Below are 14,996 nucleotides of genomic sequence, written 5' to 3' on the forward strand. Positions count from 1 at the left end.
ATATAATAGTAATAATAGTAATATATTGTCTTCTTAAACAATAACTGCTAAACAATAACTATTCAATAACTGCAAAAGAATTCAATAATTTTTTCAATCTATTCGAGAATAATTTTTTTTAACTGAAATACTGAACTTTAATACCAAATATCATTACTCAAAGATAATAAACAGTAAAAATTTAAAACTAACAAATTAATAACAAATACAACTAATAATTCTTTCAACTCGAAAAATTCGCTTGATTCATTAATTGTTAAATCATAATAAAATATCCGATTTGTTAAATCGTCTAATGTTAATAATTTTTGAGACTATTGAAATCCTCGAACTAAGTTCTGATCACACATTAATTTTATTTATAATTAATTATAAATTATTATATTTATAATTAATTTATTAATTATAAACAAATATGAATAATAATAAATTCATCATATGATTGAACAAATTAAAAGAAAATATATATTGTTCTATACTCTTTATTAATGAGAAAATCTTTGACAAGATTTTCTAATAAAAAATAGTAGATTAATAGTAAAAATAATAAACTATGTATTTTGTTCACTGCATCTGCTAATCTTATCTTACATAAATAATAAATACTTCTACGTAAAAGCTAAAAACGTCATATCTGATATCCGTCTTATCGAAACAGGTGTAGCACAAGGAAGTGTACTTTATATCATATATATAATCAATATTCTTAGCTAGCAAAACATGCAAATGTTAACATTCACAAGTGATATCGCAATAATATGATATTTGAAAATATCAAGATAAGTTACGGAAGTATCATTAAAAACTGGTTAGAATCCAATAAAGTTAAAAAAAAAAAATAATATTAAGAAAATAATATTAATTATTGATATATATTATTTTTATATGAAAAATATCTTCACAAAAAAGTAAATTGAAACTAAATCATAACATTATTATCACAAAAAATTATTATTATACGAATAATAAACTCACTTGAAGTCAATACATCAAACAATCAAACAAAACAATATATCTATAAAATCAATGCATTGATTTATAAATCTAAAATTCTAGAAAATCTAAATTCATATAAATAATAATAAATAAAAACAATTCAATAAAAACAAAAACATATTAATCTACAAAAAGCATAACAAAATCAATATGAATCTCTAGCATCTAGCTTTGGATAATGACAGCCAACCGCATTCTACAAATTAAAATAATAAAATAATGAATTAGATGCATCATAGTACGTAAATTGCATATTCTTTTGTAAGAAGGAGAAATTAGGCTATTCACAAAAAAAAAAAACATAAGACAGAATTTTACATAAATCTTTTAATAATAACTTCCAGCACAATTAGAAAACTAAAATAAAGACATTCTATAGAATTATAAAATTACAAATTTTATTATATGAATAATAGTTGTATTAGAAATACACATGATTGTTTATTACTTAATATAACGAAAATCAAATTTATTTATTTATTTCATTATATAACTATTTTATAAATTATATTATTATATATAATAAAATATGAAGGAAAAAAAAAACTTGCGAAATATTATCATTATATTTTATTACTATTACTAATAAGAAAAACATTAAATTTTATTTTGTATATATTAAAAAATAAAACGATAGACAAAAATGTTTATTCCAATAAAAATAATGTTAAAAAATATAGTAAAATTAAAAATTAAAAATTTTTTTAATATAATTTTTTTAATATATTTAATTATAATTAATTTTTTTAATATATTTTATTTCCTCTTTATTTTATAAATTATCAAGTTAAATTATATTCTTTCATATTTTAAAATTTTTTTCAATTCCAAAATAAATTGTAAATTGTTCTATAAAAAAAAAATAAATTTATGTGAATTTCATTTTAAAAATAAATTGTTGTTTCTCAACATGTATTAATTATAATTTATCATAACTATATGCCCGCATATAGTAATATATATAACTATCATAACTATAGTTTTCTTGATAGAAATAGATTTAATTCTAAAATTACCTATCTGCAATGTGTGCCTAAATATATTATACATAGATAATTATATCTAAGTAGAATGGTATAAAGTAATATATAAAATGAAAATAGATGAATATACATATATGTATAATTATATTTCTATTCTAATAAAAGTTAAAATTAATTTTGTTAAAATATCTATGTTTTTATAATTAGCCATAAAAATTAAATTTACGACAGTTCTAAAATTAAACTGGAACTTGAATTAAATCCCTATATGAACTTTAGTATATAATAAAATTTTATATATCAAATAAATAAATATATATCTGATGAATAAATTGCACTATTATTATATATATATATATTTTTTAATGAATTATTATTGTTACCTTTAGTGAAAAAAAATCAACTTTTAGCGTAATTTGAGATCGATGATCACTATTCTGATATTTATCACTTATTCACTTGCACTCACCTGAAAAAAAATCATTATTGTAATTATTTAATTTTATTAATATTTATTTTATTTGTTATATAGATTATATTTATTGACAATAAACGATTATATTTTGATTAGTGAAATTAATTTTAATAATCATAATTATTAATTAAATAATCATCAGAGAGAATTAAATCTAATAATAATGCACAAAATTTATAATTTGTAATTATTAATCAGTAAATATGCAGTGAAGAATTATTATATATGATGTATATAAAATTAAAAGAAAAAATATCGGATGCAGTTTCTCAAAGAGGAGATAATAGTTGAAATAATTCCAAATCAAAACTCTGCAAAATAACAAAAAATTATTTCATACGATTTCGATTTTAAGAATATTTCAATTCAAACCACAAGTTTATCTATCATATTTATAAAGCAAAATTGAAAATATGTACGAGCAATATTACATGCATTTTATGCATGAACAAACAAACTTTAAATGTTCTCGATCAAAGTTCATTGATAAAAATATATTCAATACAATATTTATTACAAATAAATTACTCATTCAATCAAGAATACTCAAAAATCAAAAAATAATCAATATATATATGTATCAATATATATAAATCAAAACATAATTATTTTATGAAAAATGATTATCGAATTAATTATGATTTTTTATTACAAATTATCTTGATTACTTTTCCTATTCATTAATTAATGATTATTGATTAATTATCGATTAATAATATGATTTTACATTAATCATAATCTTTAATTATTACTTTGATTAGAATTTTGTTCAACTTTAATTATATTATTGTATTTAATTGTTTAACATTGTTTAATATTATGTTTCATTTATTACAATCAAAATATAACAAAGAGAATAGAAATAGATAATTAAAAATACGAATGAATTATTAATATATTTTATCATTAATTATGTTTTAACGATTTAAGAAATAAATTTTTAAATCGAATCAATATTTATAACGAGAATTTTGCTATATATCAATAATATATTATTAATATTTCATTTCATTAATATTTTATTGTTCATAATATTTCAATAAAAATTTTCTTAGTTCTTCTTTGTTTATTTTTTTAATGTACTATCTTATTGCAGATAAAAAATCAATATCTTTATAATCTTCATTATATACATCATTATATACATCATTATATACATCATATGTAATAATTCTTCACTGCATATTTACTGATTAATAATTTGTGACAAAATAATATTATCGTGAATATATATTTCATAGTATATTTCATAGTTATTTATTATAAATATAAGTATGTGACGAGTCATTAAAATATCATTATTTACAAAACAAAATAGCTTTTATACCAGATTTACCATTTAAAAAATGTAATATGATTTTTAAAGACCGAATAAAATAATGTGTTCAAAATTATATTCTTATTTTTGAATTTTCGGAAATAATATCATGAAATAAAATTATATATTTCTTATTATTAATGATAGTATCAAGTTCAAAATGTAAATATAAATTAAATTCAATGTAAAAGATTAATTTCATAAGAATTGATGATTAATGAGAATTCATTTACAAATTATATTTTCATTTATGGTTATGTTTATATTTTGACTTATATTTATGTTTATATTATTTGGACTAATAAAAAATTTTAGAACACTTTGAAAATTTATAAATATTATTTTATAAATATTTTGAATAAATCAAATTTTTTATAAGTAGTAAATGAATTAAGAAAATCAAAAAAATATATTTCATTGAATGTTTAAAAAAAAAATTAAAAAAACGAAAAAGTATATCTTATATTTAATTATTATAATTAAATATAATATTTAAATATAATATTAATAATAAATATTATTATATTAATAATAAAAATTAATATTAAATATAATAATTAAATATATAATTAAATATGTATTATAATTATACCCTATGAGAATTACAATAATTATTTTCAAAATAATTAATTTTAAATGGATGAATAGAGATTCGAATTTATTTAAAATCTTTATAATTATATCGAAATACAAACAGTTCACATTTTATTTACAAATGTTCCAATTACGTTTGGTCGACATTATATATATATATATATACGACATTTATATAATATTTACTCATAGAATTCTAAATCATATAACACTTTTAAAATCAGCCATTTCATATGCAACTTAATAATTTATATATCGATAAATTATATATATGAATTTATATATCGATCTCTGGATTATATCTCAAAAAGTATTGTTGAACATAAAAAAGATTAAATGTATCAAACACACAGAGAATAAAAAAATTTTTAAAATTAAAAAAAACAAAATTGATATAAAAAAAATGTCAATTGAATCTTGTTTATTAAATTTTAAATCGCTTAAAATTTTGTGTTAGATGAAGTAAGATAGAGATAAAATGAAATAATAATATAAAAACGGATCGATCTTCATTTCCGTTTCAACTCAATTAATATAAACTTAAATTGCTTATATTATTATATTAATTATAAATAAGTTTTAATTAATATTTTTATATACTAAATTTTATTTTGGCCTCTAAAATCAATTCCCTAAATTCGTATTGCACGAATATTTTAATATTCTGCATTAAAACTTTTTTGTATTCCAATATTTTTTTTATTTTTAATTTAGTTAATTTAATTTTTATTCCACAGAAATATTTACAAAGAAAAATATTTGAAAATAACATTTCTCATAGCATTTTTAAATATTTTAAATTGATATTAAAATAAAAAATAAAAAATTAGAAAAACAATAAGTGCAAACATATGTATAAAATGAAGATTCTACAAAATTAAGATTATTTTAATCATAAAAAAAAATTTTAATTTAATTTTATTTATTTTAGTCATTTATATAGAATATTATAAAGATATTAAAAATGAAATCTTTTAATAAAAAATTTATCATTGTATCTGAAATTTTCAATTATTCTTGATGAAAATTAAATATCATTTATAAGCAATTATAAGCAATCTTCAAAACTCACATATGAACAATTTGAACATATTTATCTCAATCATTATTTTCATATTATACAGAAATACATTACATCATCACTAAACTAACAATACCGAACTGTAATATCGAAATCATGTAATAATATTATGTGTATGATTCATACAATATATAAAATGAAGGAATAAAAAAAAGAGAGAAAAAAAAGAGAGAAAAAAGAGCAGGGGAGATAAAAACGAACGTAAAAATAATTTTCCTCGAATATAGTCAAGTTTTACAAGCAAATTTTTCGCAACGACACAACCGTTTATTTTCTTGCGAATCGCGAAAACTGAGCAATTTGGGATTTCAAACGTTTATCGGGCGGAGTCGTTGCGTGAATTCGCCAACAACTATTCATCACTTATTCGGTGGATTCGACGAAAAATATTTGTAAAGCAGATAAATGATTCGCGAGATACGTTTTTTCCGTTTCTGATTTATGTTTCAAATAATCAGGAATTATGCAAAGAACTCCCATTAGATTTCATCACAATAAAATATTGATATAAAATTTTGTAACAGATTTACTGATAACATAATATTTGTTTTTAATTAATATATTGATTGATTTTGATATATATTTTTTTTATTTTGTTATATCTGAATATAATTTTATTAATTTGAATTATTTAGATTTTTTATTATATTCATGATTTATAATTAACATTAATATTATATATAAAATAATTTACACTAATTTGACGTATAACATTATATTATTTGCAAATAACATTTGTCAAAAAACTATAAATTTACTAAACAAAACAAGTTTTGATTATAAAATTTTCATTTTTCTTTTTTTTATTTTTTTTTATTTTTTAAATAGAATTAAAAATTTTAAATATATAATTAATTCTATATAATACTAGAAGATGTTAATTAACATATTTTACATATGAGAATGTTTCAATATTCGACAAATATGATAAAAATGAGCAAGAAATGAAAAAGTAAATCGAACTGAAAATCAAATTTTTTCATTTGAAATTTCATTTCTAAATAAAAATAAGTAAAAGAAAATTTTTAATTTTCAAATGAAATTGATTATTTCCCGATTAGGTACGAATGAATTATCAATAATAAATAATTTTATGAGTGAAAATAAATAAAAAATATAATAAATTTTTTCATTTAAAAATTAGTTTTCGAAAAAATTAAATTTAAAAATTCCCAGAATTTATTTAATTCCTTGAATATATATTCAATTTCGAGTTTTTTAAAAACAAGTACTTAAACATGCAATTTTATTTTAGATTTTTTTTTTTTTCACATACAAAATAATAATCTATCGATAATTCATTCGTATACGATCAATAAATAGCTAATTTTGAAAAATTCTCAAATTGGATTTAATCGAAAACGAAGTCTCAAATGAAACTTTTTTTTTTTCGACTTTCTTTTTTGAAAAATCTTTTTTGAATATCTATTATTGTACTATAAATAATGAAACCCTTTCTGAAAATAAATTATTTTTAAAAATAAAAAAAATAATTGTTTTTATAATGCAAATCTTTATTCATTATTTTTAATCTCTTTAATGCCCATGTCTATGCTCAAACGGATTATTTAATAATTTACTTACTTTTTTGTAATTAATCATTATAGGATCATAAATCATTATCATCTTATATATATAGTTTATAAAACACACACAAGATCACATTTTTTATATTGGTTTATTTTTTATATTGGTTTATTACATAAAAATTAAAATTAAAAATTTTATCGTTTTAACAAAATTTAACGAAAATTTAAAGAAAAAATTTCTAGCGTTAGCCTTTGCTCCAATTTTTTTGCAACTTCTGTCTGAAAGATTTAAGTAAACATCGACGAAAAAGACGGAATAAAAAAGAAGCTGTCGTTGCGTGCGTCGACTTATCGGTTCACCGAGCGCATGTGGACACCTTGTTGCGTAAGTGAGTGGAGACAAGCAAAGTTATTCCGTTCAATGATCAATTTGTCGAGCGGGTGCGCGTTCGTAAGTGCACCCTGTTCACGACTATGCCTCTATTTGGACCGAATCTCGAAAAAGGCCGCGATAACGACGCGATTTTCGATTTAACCGCTCAATCGCCATCGTGGTCGATACCAGGCCAATCCAACTGGCCACTATTCGCGATCGATTTCTATCAAATAGATCGTACTTTATCAGAAAAATATTTCTCCAATCATGCGAAATTCATCCATTCAAATTCTAAGTTAATGAACATTGGATATTTGTGAGAAATAGTGTGGAAATAGTATGGAAATACTAATTTTTTTTACGAATTATAAACAAATAATTAAAAATTTTAAAATATGTAGAAAATTATATTTGATTCATTTCAGACTAGAATAGGTATCCCGATAATTATCTTAATTATTGTTATATGTTTTATTTTATTCAATAATTTTATATCTATAATTTCAAATATCCTTATAAAACGAATGTAATTAATTAATTATATATATTATATTTATATAATATACAAAAATAAATTATTTTTCAATTAATAATATTAATATTAGATTCATTTCATAAAAAAAAAAAAAAATGTATTTTCATAAAAAAGTGATTTGACAATAGCAAAATTTTTTAATGATATATTTGATAAACATAATCGTTAAATGATACAACAAAATGAAATTGAAAATTGTGTCTGATTAATCGTAGAAATTAGATTATAATAAACGTATATAATTCATAACAGTTAAAAATGAAATATTACTACTGTTAAATTGTTATATAATTAATTAATCAAATCATAATCAGAAATAGTTTCAATTTTTCTGCAAAATTAATTTTTATACATGAAATTAAAATTTACCGAAAGTAGAACTAAACACAATGTTCAATGCTATTAATCATAACAATCTACGCATAAATATAAATAAATATTATTAAACATTTTTATCTGCATTTTTCAAAGAAAAGTTGCATAAAAAATGCAATTAACATTGGCAACGAACATTTTCACATTAATTTTACGCCTGGTAATAATGGAGAGAATCTAGATAATCTAAAATTTAGAATATCTAATTAATATATCTAACAAGGAAATTGAAATAATCCAAATAATCTAACACAATTAGGATCCGAATAATCTAGCATCGTAAATATGAATATAAACATTTACAAACAATGTAATCCTCCCGATCGAAATTAAACCAAGAAACAAATAATAATGATTTCGCTCCATTCACGTGAAATCGATAAGAAAATCTTCGAAAAGCAGAACGGTCGAGAATATCTTGACAAATTTCAAGATCAAATAACTTGCCATGAGTGCATAAGTATTTCCTATGAATTTAAATTAAGGTAATCTAAATTAATTAGAAATATTATTTGATCAACTGTAAGATACAATAATTTTTTACATATTCCTTTTTCACGGAGAAAGAACACAATTAACTGCGTCAGAGCTAGTCCTATTTTTTGTCCATTGTACTCGCTTGTTTCACGGCTGGTAGAGTCCAGTCTCAATCAGGATACTTGTGCTTCTCATATTGTGATACTTTTGTCTGCCAGAATGTGCCTTTGAATTTGTCCATTGCGATGAAATAGAGAAAAAGAGAAACTGAGAAGAAGAAATGAGAAAGAAAGAGAGAAAATTGAAACGAGGCTTGCACCAATCCCAGCGGTTAATTTTCAAAGCATATTATACGAAATATCAAGGTCTTGCCTTTCTACGGTTAGCGTACGCGTTTAAGTATGCGCGGCAGTGCACGTGAATATACTGCACGCAATGAAATGATCAGTGCGCATGAGTGCATGCCTGCGGAAATTTGTATATCCATAGTGGCGACTCAACAATGAGTTTTTTAGATTAATTGCTCTTTTTGATACGTAAAATCTATAATTAAAAAAAACTTTACGATTGAAAAAATCGTAACGTTATAAAATTTAAAAGATATAGAAATTCTATATATCTAAATTTAAAAATTTATTTAATAATATCGATATTGACTATAGATACTGATTATTTTATAAAGATTAATTCTATTCTTTAAATTTTATTCTTTGAAGTTTATTTATTAATTACAATTTTGAAATAAAAAAAATTTGCAGTTAATAAATTAATTTAGAAAAATGTTTTTTAAAAATAACAAAAATGGTAAACAAGCTTTGAAAATAAATTAAATTGAATTTATATATATAAAATTAATTTGAAGCGATTAAAAAAAATCTAACGTAATTGTAAAAGGAAAAAAGAAAACTTAATATAAAAATTCACTATAGAAAAATGAGGTTAACATGAATCGAACGTGATAAAGCAATATTTTTGTTACACTTATCATAAATTACACGATTCGTGAAAATGTGTGTTCAATTATATTTTTTTTTCATTGTTAGGGAAAAAAAATAAACTGTAAAAAAATCAAGCATATCCAATAAATTGTACCGTATGATTATTTTCTGATATTATAAATTATTTTTATTTAAATTATTCTTATTAAATATATATATATATTGTATCAATATTTTTTAGAAAACAATTATAAATTCAGAAATAAAAAAGAAACACATCAAACGATCTATAATATTTTACAGTAATTTTTTTACAGTAAGAATGCATAAATTATACACAAGAAACAAGATCGTGATATATACCACTTTTTTATCACTTTTACACAATAATAATAGTTCTTCCGTTTTATCTATATGAAAATATCGGTAGAAATAAATTGTCCGATTGACAAAACGTTTCATATCCATATGTTGTAGGACAAGATATTTTATCAGCAACAAAGTTTTTAAATTAATGCGTAAGCGATAATCAGCTATGATGATTATGAATCATACAGAATAAAATATTCTCAAATATTCTTTAATATTTTATACTTTTAAAAGTATGATCAATAATAAAATTCTTCACATTCCTGCATTGTCTTTTTTGTATTAAAGAAATACTATTAAAATTAAAATTATGAAACTAATTTTTTTTTATACGAAAAATGAGGCATAGATACTATTGATAATTTGATAATATCAAATCTAATTATAATATTAAACTATTAATATTACTTTTTATAATATTATAAATAAAGCAAATAATTTATTAATTATGACATTATTTATTAATCAATATTATTTGTGTAAAAATTGTAATTTTAATGTTTTTGATTTACAGAAGAAGAAAAAATAATTTCCAAAAGTTTCTCAACAAGTATTTGATCATTAAAATCGTAGTAAAAATATAATTAAAATTTTAAAATAAATCATTTAATCTATTCATTTACATTTCAATTTTATGATTATTTTATGTGAATGTTGCAAATGTTCCCATAAGAATATAAAATGTGATACGAAATTTTTGGTTTTAATGTTGTAATTCGAAATACTGGTGAATTTGGAATATAGAATATTCCATACATTATTCAGATTAATAAATAATGAACACATCGATTAACCAATTTACAAATAAAATGATTGACTATAGACCTACATTTGACATTATGAAACCTATAATGAACATTATGAAAATTATATTATTTAGATGATTTAAATTAAAGAAATTTTGAATTGTGTTTATTTTAAATTGATTAATAATTGATTAATATAATTCTAAAAACAAAGACTTTATTAATTTTTGTTAATTTTTTTTTTACAACTTTCTTTTTTATCGTTTTTATTTATTCTAGAAATATGATTCATATGATTCTAGAAAAATCTGAAACAATAATCGCTTCAATAAATCTAATTATTTAACATTTATAATCTGATAAACTAATATTTCATTGTAAAGATAAAGAGTAAAACTGAGAAATGCATTTAATAATATGGATAAATATTTAATATATTAATATATTAAAAATGCCAGATTTATTAAATAAAAGTGGCGATTATTAATAAAAATAAATTAAATTATTTAAACTTGATAAAATTAAAAAAAAATTAACCAGTTTTTTTCTCGTTTATTTTTTGTATAAAATATGAATATGACATAAACGTGGGATGAATTTAAACCATAAAAGAAACATACTTGTTTTTTCATTAATGGAATATTGCTTTTTCATTGACAATATTTTTCACATAAAAAATAAAGTTATTCACTTACAATAATAAAAAAACGCTTTCTCGATCTTGTACCAAGAGAGAAAAATTTCTGTCAATCTTTTTTCAAATATACATACGAATATTACATACGAATATGAATATGATTACATGAAAGCATTTAATAGAGTGTTTATATATTAATTATATATATTTTATACATATAATTTTATTATATTATTAAATATTTTCATAAATTCTTGAAATATACATCAATAAATAAATTGATTTATTAAACAATCATCTTTTCGAAGAATTTTATTTGCTCAAAACATTTTGATTTATGAATGATTAACACTATTTTAAATTCAAATAAAATGCATGAATGCACAATTCTCATTTAAACAAGTCAATAATTTAAGATAAAAAATATTGGAAAAAAAATGTAAAATCATAAAAACTATGAAGAATAATTTTAAAAAATAGATAAATTTATTTATATTATCCAATACATTTAGTATATTATGCAATTATAAATAGCTATTTCAAGCTATTTTACTAAAATATGTTAATAACGTATGAAAGCATTTAATAATATTTAAAATCATTATATCAATATTTATTATTTTTTCTAGTCAATAAATTTATTCTAAATTTATTCTATAAAAATACTTAAATCTGTTTGTTTAAATCTTTTAAAAAATTAAATTTTTTTAAAATTAGATATATATTTATAGAAGATATTATATTTTTTTTCCAATATTTTAAAGAAGATATAATATATTAAAATTCCACATCTGTTTCACTAAAAAAAATATATTTATTATTTAATAAACTATTTATTAAATTATAATTATTTATTAAACTAAATTTATTAAACTATAATAATTTTAATAATATATTAGTAAATATAAGATAATATATTCTATTACTAAATATAAATGACTAATTAATAAAATATATTTATTATTTAATTATTTAATAATTGAACATGAAAACATTTACAAGATAACTTTTATAATTATACTTTTATAATTTAATTTTATAATTTATAAAACTCATTAAATTTATATGCCTATTTAATTATTTAATATTAATTATTTAATATAATTACTATTGATCTTGATTTCTAATCTCGGTATTTTATATTTTACATTTTATATGATTTAAAAATTTTTCAACAACAAAATAATTTCATATATCAATTTTATGTATATTAGGTTTTAAAAATCAATTTTGGATATTCTATTTATTATGCATATATTTATTATATTTATATGAATTCACTAATGTTAAAGAAAAAAATTATGATAATATAACGTATATTTCAATACTTTTAATTATATATAGGCAATACTGTATTTAATAATTGAACATCTAAAATGACACATAATAATATATACTTCGATAAAAATATTTTCAAATTTCTTTATTAAGAACAAAAAAAGTATAAAGAATTCAACAAAAGGATCAAGAGGATCCCGAATAGGAAGGATCGACAAGGATCTCGATTGTGGCCTCGATTCTTTTTTTGCCAGCTTTCTTTGTGCTCGCCCCGTGGCGTTACCTATTTCAAAACCCGTCGCGCGAAAAAATCGTCTGCGATTACCCAACCACCGATCCATGCGGCCTTTCACGAGCCTAAGCGGCTTATACATGCCACGTGCGAGTCGATGATGAATCCAACGGAGTCTGGAAATCCTCCAGAGTCGTCGATCTCTGGCTTCCAACCGCGTTACACATTCGAATCCTAATCTACTATAGACTTCCGTGAGTCGTTCATGAATATTTGCGAATCTTTTAACTAGCTTTCTATTTAGAATTTACTGATTAAATTTTTACTTATACTGAGATATGTTTCTTAATTCTTTTCCAATTTTTATTTATTTGCTAACGATAAACAAAATTTGTAAAAAATGAACGAACTAAATATTACTTCTTTCATTTTAGAGTATGTTTAAATAGATAGTGAAGGAATCTGGAATTATTATTTTGCAATATTTTTTTATAATTTCTTTGTAATCATTAGATTTCCGTTGAAATAATAATGTCTAGATGATTGAAGATAACAAAGATCAAAGTGTCATAAATATTTTGTGAGTCATGTTATTTTCTTATAACTTGCTTATAATCATGTTATACATTTCGCAATGGCTAAGTAAAAGTACATGATATGCTGATATAAAAGAATTACTGTTTCACAATTTTATTTGATACTGTTACAATATTTTTATTAATTTTATTAATAAAGTGGTAATACTAATAATTAATAATAATTACGATAAATACTTTTTAATCCTTTTTTATTTATTAAATTTGATTTATATCAATCTATTAGATGAGTCTAATTATGCTGATTCCACTATGACATTACGACATTTTCTTTAAAATGCAAAATATCCAATATCAAATATTATAAATGTGAAAAAATTTTTACAAGCATAATTATTTAATGCCTAGTAAATTAAATAAAAAATATAAAATATATTCTCAATTATATCAATTTATAAAAATATAAAGAATAATTATCTGCATAACAATTTTAATAATGGATATAATTTTTATATCTAAATATAAGAATTATAGAAGAAATATAAGAATTATTGTTACCAATAATTAAACAAATTTTTGTAGATGTATATAATATGAAATTTAAGAGAAAGTAAAATAAAATTAAATACAATAGATATTTTACTAAGAAAAGAAAGAAAAAAGGAAATCTTAAATATAATAAAAAGATTATTCAAAAAAAATATATATATATATATTTTACTCCTAATTAAGAAAGATCTTATCTTAAGTTATCTTATCCTATTTTATACTATTTAAAAACCCAAAATTTTACTACAATTATAAAATCTCCACTTTTTTTCTTATATCTTGAAGTATCAACTATTATACTTATGTAATATATTTAAATATAAAAATTAAACTCAAAGATATTGTTTCCGATTTCTCTTACAAATTCACGCGAATGAAAACTTATGTTACACGAATTTATGGAATTGATTCGAATTTCATATCGCACCTTACAAAAAATAATGATACTTCTTTTTACGCGCTTTCCCTTTTATCCTAGTTTCCTTCAATAACACTTTTAGATTCGAATAATCAATCAAAATTTCATCATCACTTTTTAAATGTCAAATGTCAGTATATTCTGTATACAGGTTTAAATAATAATAAAAAAAATATTATATAAACGTAAGTCGTTTAAAAATTATTAAAAAGTAATAAAAATAAATAGAAAATATATTTATGCGAGTTTAATATTTTTGTAGAATTTTGAAAAAAAAAATATATTAAACAAGAATAAATACTAACGTAATTAAAATGTAATTTTTGATAAATTGATAGAAAAAATTAATAATTTATTTATTGAGATAAAATACAATATTTCATAGAGTAATAAATTTTATTTTTAATTGCCAATTTCATGTTGTCAAAAACAGTGGCCATTTTAAAATAGAATATAAGTTATTTTTTACAATAAAAATAATATTAAATACAACTAGTAAACACGATTCACAAAAAATTACACGTAAATATTGTTAATTAATTAATATATATATA

General features: G+C 19.9%; 1 protein-coding gene across 2 annotated transcripts in view; it reads right to left on the minus strand.

Moving 5' to 3' along the window:
- LOC102679078 (terminal nucleotidyltransferase 5C) overlaps window positions 1–14,996 on the minus strand; it is a 243,083-nt gene that overhangs the window by 177,589 nt on the left and 50,498 nt on the right. The gene's annotated exons all lie outside the window — the stretch shown is intronic.

The sequence above is a fragment of the Apis dorsata genome, unplaced genomic scaffold (genome assembly GCF_000469605.1).
Source record: "Apis dorsata unplaced genomic scaffold, Apis dorsata 1.3 scaffold_935, whole genome shotgun sequence".
Taxonomy (NCBI): Eukaryota; Metazoa; Arthropoda; class Insecta; order Hymenoptera; family Apidae; genus Apis; species Apis dorsata.